The 15,730-nt window shown below is 39.2% G+C and overlaps 1 long non-coding RNA gene across 1 annotated transcript; it reads right to left on the reverse strand.

Annotated features, from left to right (window-relative positions):
• Positions 1 to 12,147: 12,147 nt before the first annotated feature.
• Positions 12,148 to 14,521, reverse strand: LOC133049917 (uncharacterized). The gene is made up of 2 exons (XR_009691492.1): positions 14,437 to 14,521; positions 12,148 to 13,231 (listed from the first exon to the last, which is right to left on the reverse strand). It is a non-coding gene; the product is annotated as an uncharacterized LOC133049917 (long non-coding RNA).
• Positions 14,522 to 15,730: the final 1,209 nt, after the last annotated feature.

Consider the following 15,730-nt stretch of genomic DNA (forward strand, 5'->3'; position numbering starts at 1 on the left):
TTTGCTACCCCATGGACTGCAGTATGCCAGGATTCCCTGTCCGTCACCAGCTCCCGGAGTTTACTCAAACTCAAGTCCATTGAGTCAGTGATGCCATCCAACCAACTCATCCTCTGTTGTCCCCTTCTCCTCCTGCCTTTGATCTTTCCCAGCATCAGGGTCTTGTCAAATGAGTCAGCTCTTCACATCAGGTGGCCAGAGTATTGGCACTTCAGCTTCAGCATCAGTCTTCTAATAAATATTCAGGACTGATTTCCTTTAGCATGGACTGGTTGGATCTCCTTTCAGTCCAAGGGATTCTCAAGAGTCTCCTCCAACACCATAGTTCAAAAGCATCAATTCGTTGGTGCTCAGCTTTCTTTATAGTCCAACTCTCACATCCATACATGACTACTGGAAAAACCATAGCTTTGACTAGATGGACCTTTCTTGGCAAAGAATGTCTCTGCTTTTTAATATGCTGTCTAGGTTGGTCATAACTTTCCTTCCAAGGAGCAAGCATCTTTTAATTTCATGGCTGCAGTAACCATCTGCAGTGATTTTGGAGCCCAGAAAAATAGTCTGTCACTCTTTCCACTGTTTCCCCATCTATTTGCCATAAGGTGATGGGACCAGATGCCATGATCTTAGTTTTCTGAATGTTGCATTTTAAGTCAACTTTTTCACTCTTTTCTTTCACTTTCATCAAGAGGTTCTTTAGTTCTTCTTTACCTTCTGTCATAAAAGTGGTGTCATCTGCATAGCTGAGGTTATTGATATTTTTCCCAGAAATTTTGATTCCAGTTTGTGCTGCATCCAGCCCAGCATTTCTCATGATGTACTCTGCATATAAGTTAAATAAGCAGGGTGACAATATACAGCCTTGATGTACTCCTTTCCTGATTTGGAACCAGTCTGTTGTTCCATGTCCAGTTCTAACTGTTGCTTCTTGACCTGCATACAGATTTCTCAGGAGGCAGGTCAGGTGGTCTGGTATTTCCATCTCTTTAAGAATCTTCCACAGTTTGCTGTGATCCACACGGTCGAAGGCCTTGGCATAGTCAATAAAGCAGAAGTAGATGTTTTTCGGAACTCTCTTGCTTTTTTGATGACCCAACGGATGTTGGCAATTTGATACATGTACATATTAAGAGGGGCTTTTCAGATGGTACTAGTGGTAAAGAATCTGCCTGTCAATGCTGGAGATGTCAAAGATGAGGGTTCGATCCCTGGGTTAGGAAGATCTCCTGGAGGAGGGCACAGCAACCCACTAAAATATTCTTGTTTGTAGAATTGCATGGACAGAGGAACCTGGTGGGCTACAGTCCACAGGATTACAAAAAGTCAGACACCACTGGAGTGATTTAGCACACATGCATGCATATATAAGGAGACCTATCTAAGAAATTGGCTCAGATGACTATGAAGGTTAAAACTCCCAAGATTTGCAGTCAGCAGATGGTGTAAGTTCCAACCTGAAACGAGGCAGCATTCAGAACCAGGAAAAGTCAATATTTCAATTTGTGTCTGAAAGCAGGAAAGGACCAGTGTCCCAGTCCAAAGCTGTGAGGCAGGAGCTCCCTCTTACTCCACCGTGTTATTCTAGTTCTGTCTTACTTGGTGGAGGCCCAGCCACCTTAGGAAGTCTACTGATTCAAATGTAATCTCATCCAGACAACCCAGAGTAATGACTGGCCAAGTGTCTGGGCACCCTACTGACCAAACCAAGTTAACACAAAGAAGTAACCATCACATCCAAATAAACAAAACATTTGTGAAAGATATAAGACAGATATAAGACAAACACAATAGTGGTAAACAATGACAAAGTGATATATGATTAAGTACTAATTTGAATGATAATGCCTATAATTCCTATGGAACTTTAGAAAGGGAGCAATTCCTGATTTATTTTATAACAAATGTGTTTTCATTTGTTTACAGGTGATTAAGGGGCTTCCTCCTTGGTGGCTCAGATGATAAAGAATCTGCCTGCAATGTAGGAGATCTAGGTTCGATCCCTGGGTTGGGAAGAGCCTCTGGAGAAGGGAATGGCTACCCACTCCAGCATTCTTGCTTGGAAAATCCCATGGACAGAGGAGTCTGGCAGGCTACAGTCCATGGGGTTGCAAAGAGTTGGACATGACTGAGTAACTGAGCAACTAAGCTGACACACAGGAGATTAAGTCCAAAGAACTAAAAGGTAAATAAGGGCTGATTGTTCGAAAAATAAAAAAAGTTTAAAATGACTTTAAAAATGAGGAAAAAACAAAACTCAAGCACAGTCATGAGGGAGAAAAATAACAGACTGCTTCAGCATTTTCCTGTATCAATCTTGATTCCATTTTATACTTCCATGTGAAAGATTGCTTCAGCTAAGAGAAAATGGCTTTTGATGCCACATTTTCCCAAAACACCTGCTGGTTTTAAGGTTTCAGCAAATAATTTGACCTGCTGAGAATTCTTAGGTTATAATTTTTATATTCATAGCTTCTCAGAAAATTGTAGAGGTTTTTCTGCAGAAGAGGGGAAAGCAAGTGAGCCAAGCAAAATGATCTCTGAAAGTAACGGATATTATTCACTGCTTTCATGTGCTACCCACTATCCACCAGATTCTATTCTGTCACAGGGAGTACAATATTTTAGTGGAAGTTATACAAAGAATTATGTCACATCCAGTTATTTCTCCGAGGACTGGGCAATGAGAGGTAAGCGATTCTATTTGCCAAGCTTAAGAACAGTTTTTACTGGAAACTAATAATATAAATTATTCTGCAAAAGTTAATGATATCTCTTTAATCAAGATATCAATCCCAAACAGTGTCAGAGCCACTGAAGTGTCTATAGCTGAAAACCTATCACCTTTTTTCAACTTATGCTTTAGTAGATCAACTTTCCAATCTGACATAACCAGTTTTCTAGCAAAACTCAATAGCTAAAAGAAGGCCCCTTTGCATCAACAAGAATGACAAAAATCTATTCCATGTTTCTTGACTCTTCTAGCTGTATTATGACAATAATTTTCTAAGTGGTCACTCTTTTCTGGGATCAGATAGGTTGAAGCAGTGATGTCTCTTGAAATTTTCCTATCATTCTAGAACAGCCTTTCTCAACTACTGAAGATGAGATATGAGCAGATAGAAGTGAGCATTCCTATCTCCCATGACCAAAACTTGTTATATGGAGATTGTGGGGATCCAGTGGCCCAAGATGAAGAGCTGGGAGCTCTGATGTTGAGAGAGCTGAAGGATCTGGTACTGGGAGAATGAGCCATAGAACACAGAACTCTGAAACACCACACAAATGGAAGGAACTACAGACTTTAAGAGAGGTCCCAGCAGGAAACACAAGTAGACTAGGTAGGATACTCATACCTCAGTGGCCACCATCCAAACAAAACCAGGCATTGAACTGGATAATTACTCCTCATAGAGACCAACAAGAACAAATAAGGAAGCCAAACACCAGAAGGCTCTCTCCACAGTGCATTAAATAATTCCATTTTCTCTCAGAACAAACATGCTATCCTGGGGAAAAGGAGGAAAAGAGAAGATCTTAAGAGAGGCGGGGAGAAAGAATCGTGATTGGGAGTTTAAATTTTGAACTGAAGGAACGTTTCATTCTACCATTTGCCTTAAAGACGAATCACGAAGACTAAAGCAATCAGAAAGAAACTTTTGTTAAACCAGAAGAGGCTGAGTTATCTCTAATAGGCAACATAACTGTTTTCTTCCACATCCATGCTCCCACTAGCAGCAGAATTGGGATATCCAGAGCTAGATAGGATCAATTACAGCAAATTTTTAAAAAGCAAGTTATTTAGTGCAGATTTCTATGGCAGTGCAAACTTTAACCCCAAAAGGCAGAAATGAGTAAGATGTAGCTCACATCTCTTTATGAGGAAAAACTTTGTAAGAACATGGTATGATAAATGGGAAAATGGAGATAAATATTAGCGAAAAGTTAGCACAAAGAAGTGAATGATAAAATATATATGGAAGCTAGGAAGAGGAGAAGAAAAGTCTTCCTAGAGAAGAAAACTATTTCGGGTTCTAGAGGATGAATATGAGTTCATCGTGCATTGGGGAGAGTCCCCTACAGGTAAAAAGAACAATAAGCCAAACATAGAAGAGTGGAAGGGTTAACTGCTCAGTTTAGTCTTAAACAGAGCATAATAGAGTAGAGAAATCTTCAGACAGAATTCCATTCTCTGGCTATTAATGTTATAGCCTAGAAGATAGAAACTACCTTTGTTTCAAGTTGTTAAGACTCTATTTTTAAAGAGAAAATATTTAATAGTGTATTCAGTGTAATGGAGGGGAAAAAACTGTAGTATTGTTCAGCCACCAAAAATATAAAGTGACATTTCAAAGATAAATTTGTGAGGTCATTGTTCTTGTCCTCAATTCAGAAAATAGACTCCAGATGGTCACAAATTAGAACGGGACATAGAACAACAGATTGGTTCCAAATAGGAAAAGGAGTACATCAAGGCTGTATATTGTCACCCCGCTTATTTAACTTATATGCAGAATACATCATGAGAAACGTTGGGCTGGAAGAAGCACAAGCTGGAATCAAGATTGCCAGAAGAAATAACAATAACCTCAGATATGCAGATGACACCATCCTTATGGCAGAAAGTGAAGAAGAACTAAAGAGCCTCTTGATAAAACTGAAAGAGGAGAATGAAAAAGTAGGCTTAAAACTCAACGTTCAGAAAACTAAGATCATGGCATCTGGTCTCATCACTTCATGGCAAATAGATGGGGAAACAGTGGAAACAGTGACTGACTTTATTTTTCTGGGCTCCAAAATCACTGCAGTTGGTGACTGCAGCCATGAAATTAAAAGACGCTTACTCCTTGGAAGAAAAGTTATGACCAACCTAGATAGCATATTAAAAAGCAGAGACATTACTTTGTCAACAAAGGTCCGTCTAGTCAAGGCTATGGTTTCTCCAGTGGTCATGTATGGATGTGAGAGTTGGACTATAAAGAAAGCTGAGCGCTGAAGAATTGATGCTTTTGAACTGTGGTGTTGGAGAAGACTCTTGAGAGTCCCTTTGACTGCAAGGAGATCCAACCAGTCCATCCTAAAGGAGATCAGTCCTAGGTGCTCATTGGAAGGACTGATGTTGAAGCTGAAACTCCAATACTTTGGCCACCTGATGGGAAGAGCTGACTCATTTGACAAGACCCTGATGCTGGGAAAGATTGAAGGGGGGAGGAGAAGGGGATGACAGAGGATGAGATGGTTGGATGGCATCACTGACTTGATGGACATGAGTTTGAATAAACTTCAGGAGTTGGTGATGGACAGGGAGGCCTGGTGTGCTGCAGTCCATGGGATTGCAAAGAGTCAGACATGACTGAGCAACTGAACTGAACTGATAGTAGTTCTATTTTTAGTTCTTTAAGGAATCTCCATACTGTTTTCCATAGCTTCTACACCAATATACATTCCCACCAACAGAGTATGAGCAGTCTTGTCTTCATATCATTTCCAAAATTTGTTATTAATATTTGCAGACTTTCTTGATGATAGCCATTTTGACAGGTGTGAGGTCATACCTCATTGTAGCTTCGATTTGCATTTCTCTAATAATTAGTGATATTGAACATCCTTTCATGTGCCTGTTAGCCATCTGTATGTCTTCATTGGAAAAATGTCTACTCAACTCTTCTGCCTTTTTTTCAATTGGATTGTTTGGGCTTCATTTTTTTTTTTAATTGAGTGTGAGCTGTCTAAATCCTCATTGGCCACATCATTTCAAATATTTTCTGCTATTCCAGAGGTTATCTTTTCATCTTATCTATTACTTCCTTTTCAGTGTAAAAACTTTTAAGCTTAACTAGGTCCCGTTTGTTTATATTTACTTTTATTTCTTTCACCTTTGAAGACAAATCCAACAAAATATTGCTCCAATTTGTCAGAGAGTGTTTCACCTATGTTCTCTTTTAGTTTTATGGTTTTAGGTCTTGTATTTAGGTCTTTAGTCGGTAAACCATTTTGAGGACTTCCCAATGGTCCAGTGGTTAAGAATTAACCTGCCAATGCAGGAAACAGGAGTTTGATCCCTGGTCCTGGAAGACTCCACATGCTTCAGGGCAGCTAAGACTATGCGTCACAACTATTGAGTGTGCTCTAGGGCCTGCACGTCACAGCTATTGAAACCCACTCGCTCTGGGGTCCATGCTCCACAATAAGAGAAGCCACAGCCATAAGAAGCCCGTGCACGACAAATAGAGAGTAGCCCCCGCTCTCCGAACTGGAGAAAACCAGCATGCAGCAACAAAGACCCAGCACAGCCACGAATTAATTAATATTTAAAAGATGTTTCGAGTTTATCTTTGCGCACGGTGTGAGAAAACGTTCTTATCTCATTGTTTTATATGTAACTATCCAGCTTTCCCAGCACTAATTGTTGAAGAGACAGCTTTTTTCCATCACATATTCTTGCCTCCTTTGTCATAGATTAATTGACTGTAGGTGCATAAGCTTATTTGAGGGCTATTTTGACAGCAATTTCATTAAATCTGTAGATTATTTTGGGTAGTATGGCCATTTCAACAATGTTATTTCTTCCAAGCCAAGAGCATGGGGTAATCTTTCCACTGTTTTAGGTCATCTTCAATTTCCTTTATCTATGTTTTATTGCTTTCAGTGTATTGGTCTCTCATTCCCTTGGTTAAGTTTATTCCTAGGTATTTTTTTATGTTTTGTTTTTTGTTGTTGTTGTTTTTACTTTTTCTTCATGATATTTAATTATCAGTGTATAGAAACACAATAGATTTCTGTATACTAATTTTATATCCTGCAGGCTGGATGAATTTATTTATTTATTAGTTCTAATAGCTTTTGGGTGGAGACTATAAAGTTCTCTATATAGAGAGGATCATGTCATCTGAAAATAGTGACAGTTTTACCTCTTCCCATCCAAGTTGGATACCTTTTACTTCCTTTTCTTGTCTGCTGTAGCTAGGACTTCTCATGCTAATTTAAAAAGAAGTGGTGAAAGTGAATAACCTTGTCTTTATTTTGGAGGAAAACCTTGCAGTTACACTATACAGCGTAATGTTAGCTGTGGGTTTGTCATAAATGGCCTTTATTATATTGAGATATGTTCTCTCTAAACCAACTTCAATGAGAGTTTTTATCATGAATGGGTGTTGAATTCTGTCAAATGCTTTTTTCCCCATCTATTGACATTATCAGGTGATTTTTATCCATCTTTTTGTCAATGTGGTATATTACATTAATTGATTTGTGGATATTGAACCATCCTTGTATCCCCAGAATAAGTCCCACTTGATCAGACTGTATGACTTTTTTGTATAATGTTGAATTCAATTTGCTAATACTAATACTTTGTTGAAAAATTTTGCCTTTATACTCATTAGAGGTATTGGCTTGTAGTTTGCCTTTTTTGTGGTATCTTTGTCTCGTTTTCGTATCAGGATAATAGTGGCCTTGTAGAATAAATTTGAGAATACTCCTTCTCTTCAATTTTTTGGGATATTTGAGGAGGATAGCTCTTCTCTTTATATGTTTGGTAGAATTCCCCTGGGAAGTACGCCAATCCTGGACTTCCAATTGCTGAGAATTGTTTTTCAATAAATTAAATTTCAGTATTAGTGATTAGCCTGTTCATTTTGTCTTTTTCGTCCCAATTCAGTCTTGGAAGATTTATGTTTCTAGGAATTTATTCATCTTCGAGGTTGTCCAATTTTTGGCATATAACTGTTTGTAGTATTCCCTTCTGTTTTTTGTATCTCTGTGATATTGGTTATTTCTTCTCTTTCATTTCTTATTTTATTTGGGTCCTCTCTTCTTGATGAGACCTGGCTAAAGACTTATCAATTTTGTTTATTTAAAAAAAAAAAAAAAAAAAAACAGCTTTTGCTTTCATTGATCTTTCCTATTTTTCTTTGGGTCTCTAAATTATTTATTTCCTCCCTGATCTTAATTATTTCCTTCTTCCTGCTGAATTTGGTTCTTGATTGTTTTTCTTTTCCTAATTTCTTTATTTGATAGGTTAGGCTGTTTATCTGAGTATTTTTCTTGTTGCTTGAGGTAGGCCTGTTTTGTTGTTGTTGTTGTTGTTGATTGAATGTTTATTTTAGACTTTGAAGAGAGGAAAAGAAACAAATAAAAATACCGTTTCATTTACCACTTAGAAATAACCATTATTTGAACGTTTACATAATTCCTTTGTCTTTTTTTTCTATGATTCTATTTGTTTAATTTTTTTTTCATTTATTTTTATTATTTAGAGGCTAATTACTTTACAATATTGTAGTGGTTTTTGCCATACGTTGACATGAATCACCCATGGATTTACACATGTTCCTCATCCTGAACCCCCCTCCCTACTCCCCCCCACCCCGCCCACATCCCATCCCCCTGGGTCATCCCAGTGCACCAGCCCTGAGCACTTGTCTCCTGCATCCAACCTGGACTAGCGATCTGTTTCACACTTGATAATACACATATTTAGATGCTGTTGTCTCAGATCATCCCACCCTCGCCTTCTCCCATAGAGTCCAAAAGTCTGTTCTATACATCTGTGTCTCTTTTTCTGTCTTGCATATAGGGTTATCGTTACCATCTTTCTAAATTCCATATATATGTGTTAGTACACTGTATTGGTGTTTATCTTGTTGGCTTACTTCACTTTGTATAATGGGCTCCAGTTTCATCCATCTCATTAGAACTGATTCAAATATATTCTTTTTAATGGCTGAGTAACAGTCCATTGTGTATATGTACCACAGCTTTCTTATCCATTCATCTGCTGATGGGCATCTAGGTTGCTTCCATGTCCTGGCTATTATAAACAGTGCTGCGATGAACATAGGGGTACACGTGTCTCTTTCAGATCCGGCTTCCTCGGTGTCTATGCCCAGGAGTGAGATTGCTGGGTCATATGGCAGTTCTATTTCCAGTTTCTTTAAGGAATATCCACACTGTTCTCCATAGCAGCTGTACTAGTTTGCATTCCCACCAACAGTGTAAGAGGGTTCCCTTTTCTCCACACCCTCTCCAGCATTTATTGCTTGTAGACTTTTGGATAACAGCCATCCTGACTGGCATGTAATGGTACCTCATTGTGGTTTTGATTTGCATTTCTCTGATAATGAGTGATGTTGAGCATCTTTTCATGTGTTTGTTAGCCATCTGTATGTCTTCTTTGGAGAAATGTCTGTTTAGTTCTTTGGCCCATTTTTTGATTGGGTCATTTATTTTTCTGGAATTGAGCTGCAGGAGTGGCTTGTATATTTTTGAGATTAATCCTTTGTCTGTTGCTTCATTTGCTATTATTTTCTCCCATTCTGAAGGCTGTCTTTTCACCTTGCTTATAGTTTCCTTTACTGTGCAAAAGCTTTTAAGTTTCATTAGGTCCCATTTGTTTATTTTTGCTTTTATTTCCAATATTCTGGGAGGTGGGTCATAGAGGATCTTGCTGTGATTTATGTCAGAAATTGTTTTGCCTATGTTCTCCTCTAGGAGTTTTATAGTTTCTGGTCTTACATTTAGATCTTTAATCCATTTTGAGTTTATTTTTGTGTATTTTATGTTAGAAAGTGTTCTAGTTTTTTCATTCTTTTACAAGTGGTTGACCAGTTTTCCCAGCACCACTTGTTAAAGAGGTTGTCTTTTTTCCATTGTATATTCTTGCCTCCTTTGTCGAAGATGAGGTGTCCATAGGTACGTGGATTCATCTCTGGGCTTTCTATTTTGTTCCACTGATCTATATTTCTGTCTTTGTGCCAGTACCATACTGTCTTGATGACTGTGGTTTTGTAGTAGAGCCTGAAGTCAGGCAGGTTGATTCCTCCAGTTCCATTCTTCTTAAGATTGCTTTGGCTATTCGAGGTTTCTTGTATTTCCATGCAAATTGTTAAATTATTTGTTCTAGTTCTGTGAAGAATACCGTTGGTAGCTTGATAGGGATTGCATTGAATCTATAGATTGCTTTGGGTAGTATACTCATTTTCACAATATTGATTCTTCCAATCCATGAACACGGTATATTTCTCCATCTATTTGTGTCCTCTTTGGTTTCTTTCATCAGTGTTTTATAGTTTTTTATATACAGGTCTTTTGTTTCTTTAAGTAGTTATACTACTAAGTATTTTATTCTTTTTGTTGCAATGGTGAATGGTATTATTTCCTTAATTTCTCTTTCTGTTTTCTCATTGTTAGTGTATAGGAATGCAAGGGATTTCTGTGTGTTAATTTCATATCCTGCAACTTTACTATATTCATTGATTAGCTCTAGTAATTTTCTGGTAGAGTCTTTAGGGTTTTTTATGTAGAGGATCACGTCATCTGCAAACAGTGAGAGTTTTACCTCTTCTTTTCCTATCTGGATTCTTTCTATTTCTTTTTCTGCTCTGATTGCTGTGGCAGGCCTGTTTTTTATAAACTTCCCTTTTACATCTGCTTTTGCTGTGTCCCATAAATTTTGGAAAGTTATGTTTTTATTTTCATTTGTCTCAAGGTATTTTCTGATTTCCACGTTGACCCACTGGTTCTTAAGCAGCATGTGGCTTAGCCCCCATGTATTTGTTTTTCCCATTTTTCTTCCTGTAATTGATTTCTAGCTTTATACTGGTCATGGGAAACAAGTCAGAGTTTTGTGCAGCTTCAATCTCCTTCTGTTACTGAGTTCAAGCTTGTAATGCTTACCACACAACAAGCCAATAAATCAACAGATAAGCTGTTGGAGCAAGGAATAGCAACTTTATTTGGAAATTCAGCAAACTGAAAAGAGGTGGGCTTGTGCCTCAAAGAAATATCTTGCCTGAGTTAGAATTCGGGTTTCTTTTATATTAAAAGAGGAGAGAGTAAAGTCAAGCATTTCCTGGTTCCAATCAGGCTCTGGAGAGAATGTGTTCATTTTTTCCTCCCTCAGTCATTCACAGGAGGGCCTGGCCAGGATGTTTCTTGTGAGCTAAACAAAGGTGTTTTAGCATAACGCTCATTACCTGGGAGGCAGGTTTCCCAGAAATGAGCCATTATTTATAAATTAAGCTTTATAGGCAACATCCCTTTAGTGATTATCTTGTAATAGAATATAAAAGGTTCTTCCCTATAATACTTCTTCTGCCTTGTTTGAAATGTTAGCATGCATGTGCATGCTCTTCATGAGCAGAGTCTAGTTTTCTTACAGCATCACTGTCATTCCCACTGGTTTTCAAACTAGCAAAGAGGACTCATCCTCCAGAAACTGGACCCCAGGGCTGGGGCAATCAATATGTGGTTCAAACCACTCACTCTTCAGGGAGGATCTCCAAGCCTGTGTTATCCCCCCTCCTCCCAGGGGCACAGATGCATTTCTTCCCTTCCTACATAATTCCGTGTGGATGTATCTTCAGACCTGGTTGTATAAGAGTCCGACAGCCTTCAGTTTGTTTGCAGTGAGGATTGCTCCACATGCAGATGTATTTTTTATGTGTTCAGTGGGGGGGAGGTGAACTCCACATCCTCCTACTCTGCCATCTTGATCTTCTCCACTCAACTGTGTTTTTATTGTTATATCTTTCAGATGAATTCAAAGGTAAGGCTGAAGGTAGAGAATGAAAGCAAATGGGAGGAAAGGGGGGGCGTGGAATTTAAGTAGACAGTAGGGCAAAGGGGGAAAAGGAAAATTTTTAAAGAAAAAAGTTTAAAAATAAAAATCTTGATTTCTTAGGAAAAGATGCACTTTTAAACCATGGCCAAGATTGTGGGCACAAGTTTCATAGATACATGGTAAGGATCTGAGGGATTCTAGGAAGGCCCACTTGCCCAGACATGCTTCATCTACTTGCCAGAGCATCCAGGATGCTCTACTGAAAATTCACAGCCTTTAATTTCAAAGATTTATTGACCATGATTTAACTTTTGTCAACGTGCCAGTAAGTCTCAACTAATGTTGAGACACTATCAAAGAATAGCTTTCAGCAGCATTTCCCAACAGGTGTTTGATGCGTGAGAAAGGAATTCCATGCTCAAATAAGGTTGAAAAGCACTAAATATTATTTTTCTTTCATAGTGAGTCACAATATATATTAGCATATGAAAAGCTATAGAAAGAGCTACAAATAGGAAAAAAAATCTTAAACTTTTTAAAATTCAGCAATTCCAAAACTCAACTGACATTGCGATTCTTCTGGCAGCTATGAGGGTTAATAAAAACAGCTGGCTGAATACAAGACACCAAAAATGAGACAAAAAAAAAATTGGGGCCAAAAAGCAGTGCTCAGATGATGAAGAGAGTGCTGACAGTGAGTATGGACTCTTCCCAAGGACAGACTGAGTGGATTCAACCCCTTCCCTTGGATGCAGGCATCTGGTGGATACAATTCATTTGGTATAGCAGTTTTCATTTTGTTGGCAATGGGTGGTCAGTCCTTGCAGAATCATTTCCCTTAGAGTGTATTTTAAGATACATCACTATTATCTAAAGATAAGAGACAGTCATATCAAGTCAAGGCATTGTCTACTGCCTCATTTGATGTCCTTTATATAAAGCACCACAATGAAAAAGTTTTTCAGAACTTAGTGCTAAAAACAATTTTGCCTTCCCTAAGGAATTGAGATACTTCCTCCTTCCCAAAAAAGGCTCTTGGGTCTTTCTATCTGGTTTGATTATCAGAAAACCCAAAGCCAAATGTCAGAGCAAATCTAACAGCCACATTGCCTGGATGTTTGGGATCTTCTTCCTGTTTTTATTGATGTCTCCTCTAGTCATGACTCTCTCTTTCTCATTTCCTATTAGTTTTGCCTCTGCTTGTTATAAACCACCACAGGCCAATTTGGGAATACAAGAAGGGACAGGAGAGAAGATGGAAACATAAAGAGAAACAAACAGAAATGACCAGCTCCTGTAAGATCTATATGGAACACAACACCAGTACCTTACATGGAGTCTGAAATATTGTTAATGCCTAATTCTTTTCAGTATTTTTAAGTGAAAAAGTATTCCCAGGTAATATTTGCCTCATCAAGATATTCAGAAAAATGTGTTTCTTGTTGAAAGATATGTCAAGGATACTGAGCATGGGTTAGGCTGCCAACTCCCACCAGTGCTTGGGTTGAAGGAATTCTACTAAGGGTGGGCTGAGATGTAACTCTGGAGTGGCAGTGAGAATATGCCAGGAATAAGCCAGAGACCCTGGAAGGTAACATCCATGGCAGACTCCCCTATGTATCTGCAGAGGGCTGAGAGTGAGTTCACTTCTTCTGCTGAAAATAGGGGGATCTGCAAATAAGAGAAAGGTAGCATAAAGCATGATTAGCAGAGGAGTAGACACACGTACAGAGACACAAACATAGAGCTAGTATGTCTGAGTGAAGGCATAAACTTGGAGGAAAAACCCCATATTGTCTATTTAGAATGTATTTTGTAATAAAGAGAAACTGTAGGACAAGCATTTGTGTTCCAAAGGACTCAAAAACATGTCAACATACAGTTGACTGGTCATATTATAGGAACCACATTTGAACAAAGCTCCTAAAATATAATGCCAACTTTATTATCCAATACTAAGCTGAACCAAAGGTATTTTAATGTATAACTTGAGGTTAAAACCCCTCCCCCCTCACTCCTGAGAGATTAGAGGGCAGAGAGTAGGAATCTATAGAGTTGGGGAAGCTTTGACAAGGAGTGCTGATTTTGAATATGGTTTCACAAAGGCACAATTACAGCCTGGTCTGAAGGGCTCCCATCTGCGTACCTTGTAGGGTAACCATTCTGAGGAACCTATTGGAGGGGAGGTAGTGGTAGCACTAGTTCTTGTATAATTTTCCCAGGGGAAAGTATACTGATTATTCATTCCAACAACACAGAGAGACTTCCACATCCTGCCACTATACCTGGGGTGTGTGTGTATGTGTGCCCAGTCGTATCTGACTCTTTGAGACGCCATGGACTGTAGCCCTCCAGGCTCTTCTGTCCATGGGATTTCCCAAGAAAGAATACTTGAGTGGATTGCCAGTTCCTTCTGTACTGGTTCAACCCAGGGATCGAACCCATGTCTCCTGCCTTGCAGGAGGATTCTTTACCACTGAGCCACCTGAGAAGTCCTCAACTGGGGGTATATTAAGTCAAATAAAACACAGACCCTGCCCTGAAGAGGTGAGTTAAGTGTCCCAAAGTTCTGACTTTTTTTCTTATAAATTGACCTTTGGTCTCCTTCAAAATCCTTGCCCTTCAGACGCAGGGAGAAGGTGACGTATGCAGCTGAAAGGAGTGCTGTTCTTGTAATGAGTATGCTTGCTCTGGGCTCATTATTTCTCTTGCACTTGCTCTGAAAGCTGAACTGAAGAGCCCAGCAGCCCATCATGATATACAAGCATATACCACTGACTATGTGTGAAAGTCACTCAGTTGTACCACTGCCAATAATTCTGTGCTATTTGGAGCTAATCAGAGAATGGGGGTAAGAACAAGAAAAGAATGCTTACCATTCCAAACAGGAGTTTTTCAAAGGAACTTCTGGCTCTCTAGGGCATTGGGCCTCATCTGCCTCTCATGTCGCCCTATTTCTCTCCTCCTATTGAAAACCAAATTTCATTTAGTTCTACCCTCGCCATCTTTGTTTTTTTATCTCCCATCAATTCCTCTGCTCACTGCCCTCCTCACCCACCAAAACCATCTCACTAACATCCAGATCGCCTCCATGTCAAGAAATCTGAAGAACAATTTCCAGTCCTGTCACCTGAGCTCTCAGATGACATCTGATCACGTCATCCTCTTAAAACCCTCGTGTTCCTTGACCTATAGTAGTGCTGGGCTGGATGAGTTACAAACTGGAATCAAGATTGCCAGGAGAAATATCAACAACCTCAGATATTCGGATAATAGCACTCCAACGGCAGAAAGTGAAGAGGAACTAAAGAGCCTCTTGATGAGGGTAAAGGAGAAGAGTGAAAAGGCCAGCTTAAAACTCAGCATTCAAAAAACTAAGATCATGGCATCTGGTCCCATCACCTTATGGCAAATAGAAGTGGAAAAGGTAGAAGCAGTGACAGATTTTCTCTTCTTGGGTTCTAAAATCACTACGGATGGTGATGGCAGCCATGAAATTAGAAAGACAATCAGATGCATGAGACAAGTGCTCAGGGCTGGTGCACTGGAATGACCCAGAGGGATGGGATGGGGAGGGAGAGGGGAGGGTGGTTCAGGATGGGGAACACATGTAAATCGATGGCTGATTCATATCAATGTATGGCAAAAACCACTACAATATTGTAAAGTAATTAGCCTCCAACTAATAAAAATAAATGGAAAAAAATAAAATAAAATAAATAAAAAAAAAGAAAGAAAGAAATGCTTCTTGGCAGGAAAGTTGTGACAAATCTAGACAGTGTGTTAAAAAGCAAAGACGTCACTTTGCCAACAAAGGTCCATATAGTCAAGGCTATGATCTTTCCAGTTGTCATGTATGGACATAAAAGCTGGACCATAAAGAAGGTAGAGCACCAAAGAATTGATGCTTTCCAGCTGTGGTGCTGGAGAAAATTCTTGAGAGTCCCTTGGGCTGCAAGGAGATCAACCAGTCGATCTTAAAGGAAATCAACCCTGAATACTCTTTGGAAGGACTGATGCTAAAGCTCCAATACTTTGGACACCTGATGCTAACAGCTGACTCACTGGAGAAGACCCTGATGCTGAGAAAGACTGAAGGCTTCAGAAGGAGAAGAGGGCATTAGAGGATGAGATGGTTGGACGGCATCACCGATTCAATGAACATGAACT

Source organism: Dama dama, chromosome 31 (genome assembly GCF_033118175.1).
Source record: "Dama dama isolate Ldn47 chromosome 31, ASM3311817v1, whole genome shotgun sequence".
In the NCBI taxonomy this organism is placed as follows: Eukaryota; Metazoa; Chordata; class Mammalia; order Artiodactyla; family Cervidae; genus Dama; species Dama dama.